This window comes from Cricetulus griseus, chromosome 3 (genome assembly GCF_003668045.3).
Source record: "Cricetulus griseus strain 17A/GY chromosome 3, alternate assembly CriGri-PICRH-1.0, whole genome shotgun sequence".
Taxonomy (NCBI): Eukaryota; Metazoa; Chordata; class Mammalia; order Rodentia; family Cricetidae; genus Cricetulus; species Cricetulus griseus.
The window spans coordinates 144,597,435-144,613,958 of NC_048596.1; the positions used below are offsets into that span (position 1 = coordinate 144,597,435).

Here is a 16,524-nt window from a genome sequence, read left to right on the forward strand (position 1 = left end):
GTATGATGCTCTGAAAGAGTACAGCTGGCTTCATCAATTTCCTCTCCTTTTTCTGCCTTTTTTCTTGTCCGATCACCATAAGCACAGTCATTTCACTTTCAACTAAAGAGCTAACACATCATCTGCCAGGCTCTTTACATCTATTGCCCATTCGGCCCTGACCTCTACAACCTCCCTTTCAGTCAACTCAGCTCATAACTTAATGTTCTCGCTTTTATTTACCACTCTGTGCCCCTCCCCAGCCATTCTAACATCTCATCCTAGCCTGCACATTACGTTCTGTAGCCCCATTATGGGACTCAAGACAATAGGGGAGAGGCAAGAACCTTTTTTCCCAATAGGATGTTCCTCCAGACATTTTCACAGGTACTCATCTAATCAATCTGCACATATGGAGTAAGTTCTATAGGCTGGGACTGAACATTTATGGGTAATGTATGTGGGATGTAGTGTTTGTAAGTAGAATGGTAGCCCTTGGTAAGATGAGTGTGTCTCCCAGAAGGCATGTAAATGCTTGATTAAGCTGTGCCCAGTGGTAGAATACTGGCATGAAAGCTGTAGGTGTAGCCAACTGCTTTTTGATTGGTTCATGATGTCTGCTACCCAGGGGTGATTTAAGGTCTGCTACTGTAAACACTGTCAAAATCCCATGACTGAGGAGATTACAGGCCCCAGAGGGAAACCTACTATTGATCTCTTAAATGGGATTGTTGTCAAATTTCCTTCTAAATATTACATTTATACACAAAGATGTGTCCTTCTCACAATGTTGGTCAAAGAAGCTGATTTCCCCCCCTTTGGGTAGTGGTTAATGCAGAGATTCACAACTGCTCAAAAGTGCTTAGATCAAGTGACTATGAATGCTGAGCCATAGATGTGTTATTCATCAGCCTTCCCTATCCAAGGCTCAGGGATTATAAAAGAGGCATATAGACCTTATTTGCTGAGGATGGCATGGGAAGAAGCACTACAAAATGCTGTCCTCTAGACATGATGTGACCATCTTATGCATCAACTCACAGTTGATGCTGACATTGCCAGAACAACACCTGCATTCAAAGTTCCAACATGGACTGGGGAGGAACACTGAGATCCATGCCTAGCAGAGGAACTGTTAGTATCTGCTGAGTGGCAATGTCTTTAAGATTTGGCTGCTGGCAGGCTGCCCATGCCCCAGTGGATGACTCCATACCCATAGGCACATTGTCAAAAGGACTTAGACTCAGGGGTTATTAATTGGGATTAGAAGGTCCCTTGAGGGTTGGAATTTGTTAGTGGGGTGTGATATATGATCAAAACATGTTGTATATATATGAAAATTTCAAAGAATACATAAAATTATTAAAATTAACTTCTGGGCTGGAGATTTGGGTCATTGGTGAAGAGCACCGGATGCTCTTCTACATGACGAGGCTTCAACTCCCAGCACTCACATGTAGGCTCAAAACTATTATAACTCCATCCCAAGGGATTTGATGCCCTCCTCTGGCTTTTGCAGGCAACAGGCAGGCATGTGGTGCACAGAATTCCATGCAGAGGAAAACAATCACACCTAAATCCCTTTTAAAGATAAATTTTGTGTTGAAAAAGTGTTTTACCTTGACAGACCATTTAAGAGACTTACACAATGTATGCTATATGTGATCTCATGATTCTAAATATTTTCTTCTTATTACCTTTACTCTTTTTCTAATGTTATACCCATATTTGTGTATGCTCATGTACGCATGTGGGCATGTGCGTGTGTACATATCCTATACAAGGATTCATATAATAGTGAGAACATATGCTATTTTTGCATTTTTAAGTTAGGTGACCCTATTTGCTATACTTCTAAGTCCACTCATTTTCTACAAATATTGTGATTATGTTATTCTTTAGAGCTGAATAATTAATATCTTAAGTTGTCTAAAAGATGCCCCATTATGTTGGGAGTAATCACCATAGAGGGTGGTACTCATGAGTGGATAGAAATCCACAGGTGATCTCATTGTCCTAGAGCACAATGGTGGTCCTTCACAACAGAACTCCCCAGCCCCCAGGGTCAGAGGGGTGAACTGAAGCTAACCCACACAGAAGAGCTTGCTCTCATGTCACTCCCAACCCTGGAAGACAGCTATTACTCACTCCAGCACCTTCAATGACATCACTCCTGACCCTGGGGTCACTCACCCCAGCACCTTCAAGTTGTAGGCTTTGTGATTCAAAGCCTCACACAGCAGCTCTAGCTCATCAGGGTCAAGGGTCATCCAGTCCAGGTTCAGGCTGGTCAGAGTTTTGCATTTGGTGAGAGCCAAACCAAGGTCTGCACAAGAGCCAGTAGTGAACTCACACATGTCTAAAATGTAACAGGGAAAATACCAGAAAAGGAATGTATTTTTGGGTGACAGTTCCAAGCTTCCAGCACCAAATGTCCATAGTATGTAAAAACACTAAGCAATTCCAGGACTCGTGGAATAGTATATTTTATTATTTGAGAATATCATCCATGTATGTCATGTGTCTTTTTTTTGGGAAGAGGATGACTGTTTATTTTTTATCTTTTTGATTATTTAATTACTACTCATATTTATATATCCATCCCCATTCCCTTGCCCTCACATTCTCCCATGTTTTCCACAACCCCCCCACACACATCCCCAACTCCTTCCTAAGGTTAGTGAGGCCCTCCAACAGGGTCTTGGTTATATCTGTATACTTGCCACACTCCCAACTCCTCCCAGACCTCTCTATTCCTTACCCCAAGCAACTTCATAGTCTTTTAAACCCACTAGGTAAGTGGTTCTTAACCTGTGGTTGATGACCTCTTTGGGGTCATATGACCCTTTCACAGGGGTCACATATCACACACCCTGCACATGAGATAATGACATCATGATTCACAACAGTAGCAAATTATAGTTCTGAAGAAGCTACTAAAATTTTGTGGAAGCACAACATGAGGAAGGTCACAGCTTTAGGAAGGTTGAGAAGCAGTGCACTATGCTCAACTATCATTGCCTTATGGGCTTGGGTTAGGACTGTCCACTGGAGCACAGTTAACCAGGGCTAATCTCTGAGGAAAACTGGCTCTCTTTCCCTCAGCAGGCATCAGCTTCCAATAGCTCCTTAGGTAGGGCTGGGGCTCCTTGAATGCCTCTGCTCTTCCTTCTGGGATTCACTCATGCCAGGTCCTGTAAAGAACCTGGTGAAGAACCTGTGTTGGGGCAAGTCATAAGCTCTAAGTGACAATGAATTACTACCACTTACCTAAGGTAACAAAATTACCTTCTAAATCAGTGGTTCTCAACCTTCCTGATGCTGTGACAGTTTAATACATGTCCTAGTATTGTGACAGTCCCACCACAAAATTATTCATTGTTACTTCATAACAGTATTGTTGCTACTTTTATGAATCATGATGTAAATATATGCTTTCTGATGGTCTTAATTGACCCCTGTAAATGGGCATTTGATCCCCAAAGGGGCATGACCCACAGAAGGAGAACCATTGTTCTAAATGCTTGGTATTAGTCTTATGTTAGTTCAGCCCTCAAGCCTCATCAGAAAATCTTCCTTTTGCAATGGACTGCTCAATACACAGTCTCACAGCAGGTCAACATTCTGAGAGTGACTCAGCCTCAAATAGAACATCTATATCACCCCTTCCCCGAAGAATCAGAAACATCACAGAAGAGGGGTCAGCAAGACTAGAAGAACCAGATATTGTCACGGATAAAACATGACAAAGCCATTATACTCAAACCTGCAGCAACTGTTGTCTGGGCAAAACTTGTGTATTAATATTTATCTCAAAACTTGAGACTGGGCTAGATGGAGTTCTTTGTAATGCTATTGTCTTAGTTAGGGTTTCTGTTGCTGTGAAGAGACACCATGACACAGAAACTCATACCAGAAAACATTAATTATGGTAGCTCCCTTTATTTCAGAGGTTCAGTCTGTTATCATCATGGTGGGACATGGTGGTGTGCAAGCAGACATGGTGCTGGAGAAGCAACTGAGAGTTCTTACATCTTGACCCACAGGCAACAGGACATGGTCTGACACACTGTGTGTGGCTTGAGCAAATATGAGACAGAAAAGCCCATCTCCAAAATGACATCTCCTCCAAGAAGACCACACATGCAACCAAGCCACAGCTCCAAATAGTGCCACTCCATTTGGGGGCCATTTTCTTCCAAACCGCCACACCTATTAACCCTCTAGCTTTTCCTCATTGAGTTGGGAACCCATCACACCATTCAGTCAGTAAAGCCTCACCCAAGACACTGTAATTTACATTCAGGATTCCTCAGAACTTAACATAGCTGTTGGATGCCTGTGTCGTGTATGCTATTGTTGCCAAGTTTCAGGGGTTTTAGATTTTTATTATGAGAAAGGACAGCAGAGATCAACTCACAGCAGGCTGTAGTGAGATAGCAACCAGACAACCTGGGAAACACACATGCAAGCAGACTGATTTATTATGAGGCCCATTCCTTTTGTTTGGAATTCTTAATTATTTTTTCGAACTTCATATAAGCCCTGCAACTACATCCCTCCACCTCACCTACAATTCCTCCCAGGTCCCCCAACTTAAGAATTATTGTTACATCTATATACATATGTGTATATATGTATTCCTGCAAGCATACATATATTTGAATATGTAACCTACTAAGTCCATTTGGTTTGCGTGTATGTACCATGTGTCCAGTGATTTTTGTTTTTTTAACCATTTAGGGCTTATCCCTGGACTGACCCACTCTTCCTTACAACAGCCATTTGTTAACTATGTTTTCTTTTTGAAATAGAGTCTCATGTCCTAGTCTGGCTTCCGACTAATTACATAGCTGCTGTAGAATAAAACCAGGGCTCTGTATGCTAAGTAGGAATTCTACCAACTGAGCTACATCTCAGGACCACTAGATTCCAACTTAATAGCTTGGCATATTTCCATGTATTTGTATCAATCAGAAATGCCCAAGCTGCTCTGAAATACTGATGACAATACTCCATCTGAGTTACTCTCTTCCACACTGGCTCGCTGCAATTCTTTTGCCTTAATCTCTGTATTTCCTATTCCTACCGCCATTTCCCCTGGTGAAATTACAGACGCCCTGAAAATAAGTGAGGCTACCTTATCCCTTATTTCATATATCTATGCAGATGTCATCATGTGGTGAACTTCTGCCAGTATTTAACATAATACATCCCCAAACCCTCCCTAAGCCTCAAGCTCATGGTTCCCCCTGGCACTTACAATAATGGTTAAGAGAGAGGTTGTGGGACAGTAGGAAGATACTGGGTATAAGATGGGTGAAGATAGAGAATGTGAAGATGATGAATGCATAGATGTTAAATATAGACATCAGGCAGACATGTTAGATGTATAGGGAACATATAATTAGTATGACGTTTAGAATGATAATGGATAGGTGATAGGCAGACTATTATAGGAAGGGATGTATAGTATGTAAATAAAGACAATAAATTTGTAAACAAGAATAAAGGAAAGATGATAAATTCATTAATGTCAGATAATAGGTTGGTAGATATATGATTGGCAGATATGTAAATGGATACATAAACACAAGCATAGATTCATGACTGATGAAAGTATATGTAGATACCATTTCTGCAGGTCTAATATGTGTGTGTATTAATGGTTCTGAAGCAGGTGACTCCCATAGCCTTTCTCTGGGGCTTCTTTCATCAGGGCTATAATTCCACACTCACCTTCATGAGCCAATCACCAAGAGCTCCCTGTCTTAAGACACCCTTCATGGCTGGTAAGCTTCACCACAGAGTGTGAGGAGACTCTGACATTCACACAAGTCTACCCTCCCACTTCCTTCTGAAGGCCAACAACAGAATCTGCATTCCCAGCAAGGGATGAGAACACATCCCTATCATAACTCCTGCAGGCAGCATGTTGGGTCTTTCAAAGCTTCACACAGAATGTTTATTCCAGTATCTTCCTGGAAATTGGAGCCCAGGTCAAGGAGAGAGAGGGATCTGTTGCACAAAAGGACTTCATAGAGGCAGCCACAGGCAATGAAGGTGAGACAGCAATATGACAAACTGCAAAGATGATTCCACAGCAGTAGCTCACTTTTTGTCATAGCATTACATGCCTCTGCAAAGCCTGGCATGTTCTCATACTGAATTTCCACTTTCATGAATACATATTGGAATGGGCTGCTCCACAGATAAAGGCCCTTGCCACCAAGTCTGGGAACCTGAGTTCAATCTCACATGATGGAAAGGAATAACCCACCCCATGAGTTGTCTTCTATCATTTATATGTGTGTACACACACACACACACACACACACACACACACACACACACACACACACACACACTAGCAATCTTTTTGAAAAAAGGTTTTAAAATCCTGAGGTTATAGATCACCATAGATGTTTCCCAATTTGATTGATTTGTAAACAAGTAGATACATAAGTCAAATAATTCTTCAACCTACATCAGAAATTTATCCTGTTGCAGATGCCTGCCCTAGAGGGATATATTATTTTTGTCTCTCTCTCTCTCTCTCTCTCTCTCTCTCTCTCTCTCTCTCTCTCTCTCTGTGTGTGTGTGTGTGTGTGTGTGTGTGTGTGTGTGTGTGTGTGTGTCTGTGCAGGTGCACATGCAGGTGAAGGTCAGAGGACAAGTTCATGTGTCACATGCTGGGACATGACATGCTCCCAATGAGATAGAGTCTCTCAGTGTCCTGGAACTCATTTATTGGATGTGGCTGTTGCCCAGGGAGCTCTAGGATTCCTGGTGTCTCCATGTCTTCAGTATGTAATTGCAACTGGCTTTTCACATGGTTCTGGGGATCAAACTTACATCATCATGCTAGCCTGGCAAGTGTTTTACCCAATCAGCTATTACTCCAGGCAAATAATGTTACTTCATTCAAAATATTTTTCCTAATCCTTTAATTGTATGGGTGAAGGCTAGTATTTTAAGGACAAGATAAAACTTGAATTAATTCATGCCTTATGTAGCTCTTTAAAATTACAAGTCATCAAGAGTTATTTACTTCAATATACCACTCACATGGTACACAGAAAATTACACAAGTGCTCTCATGTATCCAACAAAGGTCAAAACATGAGGGCACTAAAATATTACATGGAACTATCCCCAAGACATGTTGCACAAATTTTATATGCTACGCAAATAAATTTCATATTTATACTTAGGGAGCATCACCAAGACTCATGATATGCAAATATTCTAAAAGTATAAATGAAATATGAAATATTTCTGGACTACTCATAAGCAGTTCATGTAAAAGGTACTTAATTGCATTTTTCTTCTGTAAACAGATGTTCAACATTCAAAGCTCTTACATTTTATATGTATGTTCATGTCTGTAAGCTGCACATATACATACTAGTGCATGAGTACATGATCAAAGAGGACACAATTTTGTGTCTGTATACTCTTTCTCTTCCTTGAACCCAGATATCTTTGAGCACATTCCCCAAGTTATCTGGTATGGCTTCCCTGAGACAATAGCCTGGCAGAATGCTATCATGAGGAATGAACCTCAACCTCAGAACAGGAGACAGCACACAGTGACTTAGGTAAGATGAAGGAAGGACTGTATCAGAAAGAAATATTTTTCTTATTTATATTCTTCTTTGGCCTTGTGGCCAGTCTCTTTCCAAGGGCATCATCTTTCCTCATAATAATCATATCCATTAAGATAAAATTATATATAAGGAATTTCAGAGCTACCCCTGCCTTTTCTGAAGTTGATCTCATGGTATTTCTGTTTACATTCAATCCACTTATTGATATGGTACTGAGGCGGGGACTAGTGACGTATCTTATAGTCTCCTGCATTCCTCAGTGGGCTTTTGACCAGCTTTATGACAGCTGCACCCACATGCAGGGTTCTGCAATGTCTCCAGGGCATGCTCCCCAAGAACAACTCACATCAGTGTTTCCAGGACACAATGTGGATGTTTCAGAATTTGGCACAGTAGCATCACTCCTTTGTTCTTCAAGGGATTTTCAACCAATGATAGATGTTTCACTTTGCATTTGGTTAGGAAGTAGCAATTACACCACAAGCCTCACTGGAGATATCACAGTTCCCCAACCTACATGTGAGGTACATGTCACAGGTTAGGAATAATATATTTGGGTAATCTGTGTAAGACTTCCTACTGTTCAAACAAATGCCCCAGATTCTAATTCTGTACATACCAGTCCACATCTACATCATACCATTATTTAATTCTTAAGTATATTTATGTGACTATCATGGTGAATGTCAGAGTTCTACTGATTGCAGAAAAAGTCCAGATATGGATGACCTTTCCTCTCAAGGATCCATTTAGAAATATTTGGTGATGTTATTTTTGGTCACAAAATCCAACGGAGAGACAGGGAATGTAGTGGGTAGAAGCCATGGCCTTTAATGCAGTTAGACCTCATCACTATATGATCTGCAACCATGTATATCTGATTCCCAATATCAGTGAAACACACACACACACACACACACACACACACACACACACACACACACACACACACCATAAACACACACAGGCATTTTTAACAAAGAAAAATAACTATCCCAATGAAATTCATTTTCTACAACATGTACCATGCAAAGCAAAATGTTCAAAGTTAAGTCTAAATAAGGATTTTTAAATACTTTTAGAGAAGCAATTGGCTGTAGACAATGCCCTGATTTACAACAGCTCCTCCTCTCTGCATGTTGGGCATTTCAGCACAGAGCACATATGCTCAACCACATCACTGGAGAGATTTGTGCCATAGTGATTCAGGGATTTGAGGTGAGGTAGTCGCAGAAGTGTAGGAAATAATGTATCATCTGCAAAGTTAGTCAGCTGTGGAACAGCTGAAGGAACAGCTGTGGAATAAGGCCAAATAGCACATTATACCACGCTGTGTGGGTACATGCCAAAGAAAATTGTACACATGCTCTTTCAAACTTTGCCTCCCACAGCATGTTTGTTTGGGCACTGTGGCTGCCTCACAGGTTCTTGCTGGTTACCTCTGAGTGCCAGACCAACATAGGCTCAAGCTTCTCCTATCTCTCCCTTCTATTTCCCCCACCTCTGTGGAACATGCAGAACATCCTAAGAAGACTCACTTGTACCCTCATATTAAACATTGCCTGTCAAGGCTAATCAAGTTTTCCATCTCAACATTATCTAGGTAGGGAACCTGAATTGAAGAATTGCCTCCATCAGATTGGCATGTCCGTGGGGCATATTTTGATAGGTAATTAGCATAGAAATGCCAGTGTGAGTAGTGTGAGTAGCATTGTTCTTGGGCAAGAGGGTCTGGTGTGAATAAGACAGACTGTTGACCAGGCCAGGGGGAGACAAGCCAGGGAGCAGCATTCCTCCATGGTCGCTGCTTCAGTTCTTATCTTCAGGTTCCTGCCCTGACTTCCCTTGATGAATTATGAGCTAGGAATGGTAAAATAGAATAAACCCTTTCATTCCCCAGGATACTTTTTGTCATAGTGTCTATCACAGCAGCAGAAACCATACCAGATTGACACCTTATGTATAACACAGATTCTTATATTTGTATTAATGTTCCTTGCTGTGTCCAAGGGGAAGGGCTCATTAGGCTTAAAAACTATTTTGCTGTTTTGTTGATACAGTGTTTCTCTGTGCAACCCTGGGTTACCTGAAACTCACTTTGTAGACCAGGTTGGCCTCCCACTGAGAGATCCTTCTGCCTCTGCCTCCCAAGAGCTGGGATTAAAGTCATGTGCCACCAGTTTCCAGCTTAGTAAATACTAATGCTGTTTAAGGCATGGCTATCCAGAATGGTCTTAAAAGTTCAAGAAAATTAGATGTGACTTCTTTATGGTTTTTGTATTTATTCATTTTCAAGGTTGGGTTAATGTAACCAAACTCATGGCTAGTCAGGTGACCTCATGATAAGGAACAGATGTTAGCAGGATGACTAAGAAATCATCATTGAGCAGGACATATGGCTCAGTGGTTAAGAGCACATACTGCACTTGCAGAGCATTGGAGTTCTGTCCCTAGCACCCATTTTGGGCAGCTCACTGCTTATTCTGACTCTGACTCCACAAGACCCAATTCAGATGCACACATACATATACACAATCCAAAGAATCTTTACAATTGAACTTTCCATCATCATTCATTGCAGTCTCTAGAAATTAGTTGTTTTTGACGTGTACATGAATACACACACACACACACACACACACACACACACACACACACACACACACACTGGATATATAGATATTTACAATCCACCTATAAATCTTATGTATGTGTATGCATGTATGACATAGAATACATCAAATAGGTGATTTCTGCTAATATTGTATTTGATACTTTGGATTTAGTTGTGCATTGCTATCAATTAGTCTTCTTCAGTAGAAAAGGAATTTCACCTAACTATTTAAAGAATGGGTGACTATAAAACTAATGGCATGCTTTGGAGCTTAAATCCATTCAGAGTCATCATAGGAGATGGAGACATTGATTTACAATGATCATGGATCACAGTTTCATTGAAATTACAGCGGGCCAGTTCCAACACCTGCAAGTTCTGGAAAATACTGCACAACTCTCTCCATTCTTCATTTACTTTGCTGCAATGAGATAACGCTTTTTTTCTGGTAGCTCAATGCGATTCAAGACATTCCTAAGAAGGGGAGATCACTCCCAACACCCTGAGGGAGTACACATGGTACAGACATACATGCAGGCAAGACATAACTATACATTAAATCAAAAATAAATCTTTTAAAAAAGAAAGTAGCACACAAGGGACAGAGACAGCAGAGAGAGTGAGCAATGTGGGCTACAAAATGGTATCACCTGGGCATGGAATCGCCATAGCAGTCTTAATTGCAAAAGAGCTATGGATGCCTCCACTGCCTGCAAAAGTCCTGGTCTGTTTCCACTCAAATCTTATACTGGAGGGAGATTCTCTGAGCCCTACCCATCCTGGCTGCAACAGTGACACCTTGCGGACTCTGGGGGAGGAGCAGTCATCTCCAGTTTTGTACACACAACTCAGCCACCCAGGGTCTAATGCACAGTTCCAGTCCCATGGACACACTGATAGCCCTAGTTAAACTCAATTGCTGACAAAGAAAAAGACATGAATGTGATAAAGGATCCAATGAAGAAGTTGAGGTGATGGGGTGGAAGGAGAACATCACTGACTAGATGGTGAGAAAAAACACAGGGCATGATACATAGGTATGAAATTACAAATGAATGCACTGAATAAAGATTATGATGAAGAATGGTTTGAGGTGAGACGAACTAAACTGAGTTTTGGGAGACTCACTGCTAATAGTTGTACATAACTCTTAAAGACATCCACCCTTACACTGTTCTCAAATGTCTCCTTTTTTTTGTGAGAAAACACGACTTCTGTGTGAATTCAGGGAGGTATGTGCAACTTCTTAGTGAAAAATAACCTACATCCATTAATATCACCATAAAAGATGCAAAACATTTGAAAGATCAAGTATGAGCTGGAAGCCTAAAGCCAATGCAAAGCAAGCCAACCAGAGCAATGTAGTAAGAATACAGCCTTTAACCAGACATGAGTTCCTAGAATTCTCTCCAGTGTAATCACCAGAGCACTAAACACGGCTATGTATGAAGGAAAAGAGCAAGATACTGCAACAAACCTGCTCACATTCACCTCAACTGGACTTGTAATATCTTTGTTCTTTGTATAAATGGAGGAACTCAAGACATGGTTGTTTAGAGCCACATAGATAATAAACGGCAGTGGCACCACTCAACTAAAGTACTTCCTGACTATTCCATCTGAACTCATGCATATTTGTATAAGAATTTGGGAAACACCATGCTGGAAAGGGCAATCGGTGGGTAGGAGTTTTCTGTACAAGCATGAGGAACTGAGTTCAGATGCACAGAATGACATAAAAGGCTGGGCATGGATGCATGAGGCTGTTGCCCCAGCATGAGAAAGAGGAAACAGGTAGATCCTGAATTCTTACTGGGCTCTTAGCTTGGTTAAGATGATGAGCTTCCAGTTTGGTGAGAGACTGTCTCAAGAGATTAAGATGAAGGACAATAGAGAAGGACCCCACATCTTCCTCTGACTTCTTCATGCATTCATAAAAATACAATGTGCACACAAACACACCTATAAAACAGTGCCCTGGACACTAAGGTAAAACTAGAGAACTGAAGACAAGATTCAGAGATGTACTCATATCTTCTCTTGTTTAACGTTTTCTAAGTCACCGTCTTCTTGGTTACAGATTTCTGAAAAAATTCTGTGTTCTATATGCAGATGAAGTTTCTTTAATTTTTGAGATTTCAGCAGATAGATTGTAGCCACTGACAATTCATCAGCACTACTAATATCAACAGTCATTTCTTCAAATAGATCCAGCACTTGTGTTTCAAGTCGTACTTCCTACTTCCTCTTTATCAAGAAGAGCATCAAACAACCTCTGGGGACCCATCAGTTTTCCCATGGACTCTCCTTGACTCAAACTTGTAAACCATTTGAGGATTTCCTGTCTCATCTCCTTTGATAGTATACAAACAAAATGTAGTTTCTGCGTGGCAGTGACTTTTTCTGTGTCAATTCCAAACAAAATTTTCCCATTCATGAACCATTAGATTTCACCATGAGCATAAATTTCTCTTAGAAGTTCGGTTAGGCTTCCAATGATGGAGTGATATTTGTCTTTGTCTTATCTGAGGACATAGAACATGACAGCAAAATACCACTGTAGTTCAGGATGGTAAAACATGAGGAAGTCACCACGAGTATTGAGAAAATTCATTTGCAGCCACACTGTCAGCTCAGATTCCCATATCCCATTTCACCTAAGACACTCAGAGTTAAACACAAATTCCCATTTCTACAGCCAAGGTACCAGGTCTTTAATCAGTCTCTGATCTTTTTAAATGGACAGTTGACATACTCTGATCTGAATGAGCTCAATGTAAAGCTTGTGAACAAAGCCAATCTGAGTAACAAATTAAGTTTATTTCCTCTCTCCTGTCACACTGACACTTTATAGTACTACAGACCACCAGCATATATAAGGATTGCTGCCTACAGAGAACAATGGTTGATTGGTTTGTAAATAATTAAAGACTTCTAAGCCTTTCTCAATATTGTTTAAGAAGAACACACTATATAACTTTATGATCAGATTAGTGGATCCTCAAGTAATAAAGTTCCTTGGATACTGAAGCAATAGATAAATTTTTGGATCACTTGGATGTCCCAATTCAAGAACAGAGAGGATACTGGGAACATTACTTTCTGTAGGAAACTTCCCAAGACAATTTGTGTTAGCATACTCTTCTTCCAGTCACTGCAAAAGTTTGTCTGGAGCTCCAAGTCAAATTTCAGGTAGTCAAATCCCTCCAGTATAAACAAGATCTCCTAGGATCAGAAGAGACATCATCCAGCACCTCTGTACCTTCAGACAACTTACTTAAGAGGAGCTGAGCTAAGCTTAACTCTGTCATGTTAAGTGAGATGAGAGAAGAAAACAAACTGAAATCTGTTCTGCCATAAGTCTCCTGATGCCCAATCCAACATTGCTTCCCCCCTTTTTAATTTAAATTAGAAACAAGTTTCTTTTACATGTCAATCTCAGTTCAATCTCCCTCTCCTGACTCCCACTGACCACCTATCCCAACCCCTTTCTGCTCCCCAGGGAGGGTGAGGCCTTCCATGGGGGATCTTAAAAGTCTGCCATATCATTTCGAGCAGGGCCCAGACCTTCCCCAGTGTGTCTAAACTGAGAGAGTATCCCTCTATGTGGAGAGGGCTCCCAAAGTTCATTTGTGTACTAGGGCTAAATACTGATCTACTACCAGTGGACCCATAGATTGTCCAGACCTCCAAACTAACTTCCTCCAGGGGGACTGGAACAAGCCTATGCTGTTTTCCCAGATATCAGTCTGGGGTACATGAGCTCCCCCTTGTTCAGGTCAGCTGTTTCTTTGGGTTTCTCCAGCCTGGTCTTGACCCCTTTGCTCATCACTCCTTTCTTTCTGCAACTGGATTCCAGAGTTCAGCTCAGTGTTTAGGTGTGGGTGTCTGCTTCTGCTTCCATCAGCTACTGGATGAAGACACTAGGATGTCATCAATCTCATTATTGGAGAAGGGCATTTAAAGTAGCCTCTTAACTATTCCTTTGATTGCTGGTTTGTGTCAACCTTATAGATCTCTGAACATTTCCTTAGTGCCAGAATTCTCTTTTAAATCTATAATGGCTTCCTCTATGATGGTATCCCTTTTGTTGCTTTCCTCTATTCTTCCCCTGACTAGATTAGGGAATAAGAGAAAAGTGAAAAGCACTTTCATAAAAAAGCAGTGTTGTTGAGCAGACATTGCTTTTCTTAAGAAAGTGGTTTTTCCTTGTCCTTTATTACCCAAGACAACTGCAGAGACTAGCTCTAACTGAAGATCAAATACTTCTTGCAATGTGCTGTACTGCCTCTCTATAATTACATGGTTTTCTGCATCTTGCAAATGTAGTTCTCTCAGGTGCATATGAATTTAAATATAGTCATCATAATCACTTTGTATGGACTTTGTTTATCTGAGTTTGATGAAATCATAACACAAAGTAGTTAGGAATAGGATGCTCCTAAGAACGAATCACAGATTTTCTAAAATACATGTCTAAAGTGATCTACACATCTGGATGACCACTGAGGCCATGGGTCCTAAGGAAAGAACAAAAGGAAGAAAGTCACCCACCCCTTCGCCTGTAACAAGTTTCTGTTTCCCAATAACTGATACAGATTTTTTTCTTGTTACACTACAATGTTTACATCTGACTCTACACAAATCAATGAACTAGTTCATTCTATACCCACACATCTAGATAGAGACCTCTACTGTATGCAAGTCTTTCCATGCTTGTGAACATTAGTTGGAAGTGTTAACTTACTCAAATCACTGTCATAAAGGGGGTATATGAGATTCTCTCTTCCATGTCTTGTATTCTGTGCTTATGCTTGCATTTGTAGTTACTCATTGATTATCCAGCTTTTCTATTTCCAGCATTCTCTCAGATTGCTCTTTCTTCTCAGGAGTTGAAGATACACTAGGAGAAATATACTCATCAACCAAAGAAAATTTAAGTCCAACAAATCCCTAACACAAAATATCTAGGAAATATGGGATACCATGAAAAGACCAAACCTAAGAACAATAGGTATAGAAGAAGGGGAAGAAATCCAACTCAAAGTTGCAAAAATCATATTAAAAAAAATCATTGAAAAAACTTTGGCATCCTAAAGAAAGACATGGCAATGAAAGTACAAGAAGCCTACAGAACACCAAATAGACTGGGCCAAAAAAAGGTCCCTAGGCACATAATAATCAAAACCTCAAACATACAGAATTAAGAGAAAATATTAAGAGCAGCAAAGAAAAAAGTTCAAGTAACATATAAAGGCAAACCTATCAGAATTACACCCGACTTTTCCATGGAAACGTTGAAAGCCAGAAGGTCCAGGATAAATATTCTACCTATAATAAGAAACCATGGATGCCAGCCCAGACTATTATAGCCAGCAAAGCCTTCAATCAATATAGATGGAGAAAACAAGATATTCCATGAGAAAGCCAGATTCAAACAATACATATCCACCAATCCAGCCCAAAAGAAGGTTCAGGAAGGAAAACTGCAACCCAAGGAAGTTAACTACAACCAGAAAAATATAAGCAATAGATAATCCCACTTTACCAACAGCCAAAAAAAGGGATGGAAACCCACACATAATTTCAAAACCACCACCAAATCCAAAACAAAAATGAACAATCAATGGTCATTAATATCCCTCAATATTAATGTTATTAACTCGCATATAAAAAAAAGGTTAGCAGAATAGATAAGAACACAGAATCCATCCTTCTGCTGCATACAAGAAACACACCTCTCAACACGGTAAACTGGGATACTTAAAAAAGTTGACAGCACAGCTAAAGTTTCCAAAAATTCAAATTATATATACATACATATATATTATATATAATTGGATATAGACCAATTATGGCAGTATGTTATACATCAATAGCAACAGCTTTTCCAGGTTCTGCAGTCATTTGAACAAAATTGTAGAGACATCCAGCACAGTCCATTTAAAAAACAAAAGTAAAAAACAAAATCCCAGAAAATATCACAGTTCTTTTTGAGTTGGCATTGTACAAAAATTAACAGCCATATTGGTCTAGAAATGTTGAACTTAATTGTTTTCCATTTGTACAGGGGTAATACACTGTATTAAATATGTAAGGTATTAAAACAAAAGAAGGGAGTTTGAGAGCTCATCCCATGTGAAGGGATGCTCTCATGGCCTGGACACATGGGGAAGGGACTAGGCCTGGCATAGTATGATGTGGTAGACATTGGGGAGCCCCTTTTGAGGGCCTTACCCTGCCTGGGGAGTGGAGGAGGGATGGCTAGGGGCAGGTGGGATGTTGGGGGGAAGGGAGGGAGAGGGAGAAGGGATTGACATG

The 16,524-nt window shown here is 40.5% G+C and overlaps 2 pseudogenes; both read right to left on the reverse strand.

Moving 5' to 3' along the window:
• Positions 1-2,168: 2,168 nt before the first annotated feature.
• On the reverse strand, positions 2,169-11,030 carry LOC118237709 (annotated as a pseudogene).
• Positions 11,031-12,231: 1,201 nt separating this feature from the next.
• Positions 12,232-14,547, reverse strand: LOC100750914 (annotated as a pseudogene).
• Positions 14,548-16,524: the final 1,977 nt, after the last annotated feature.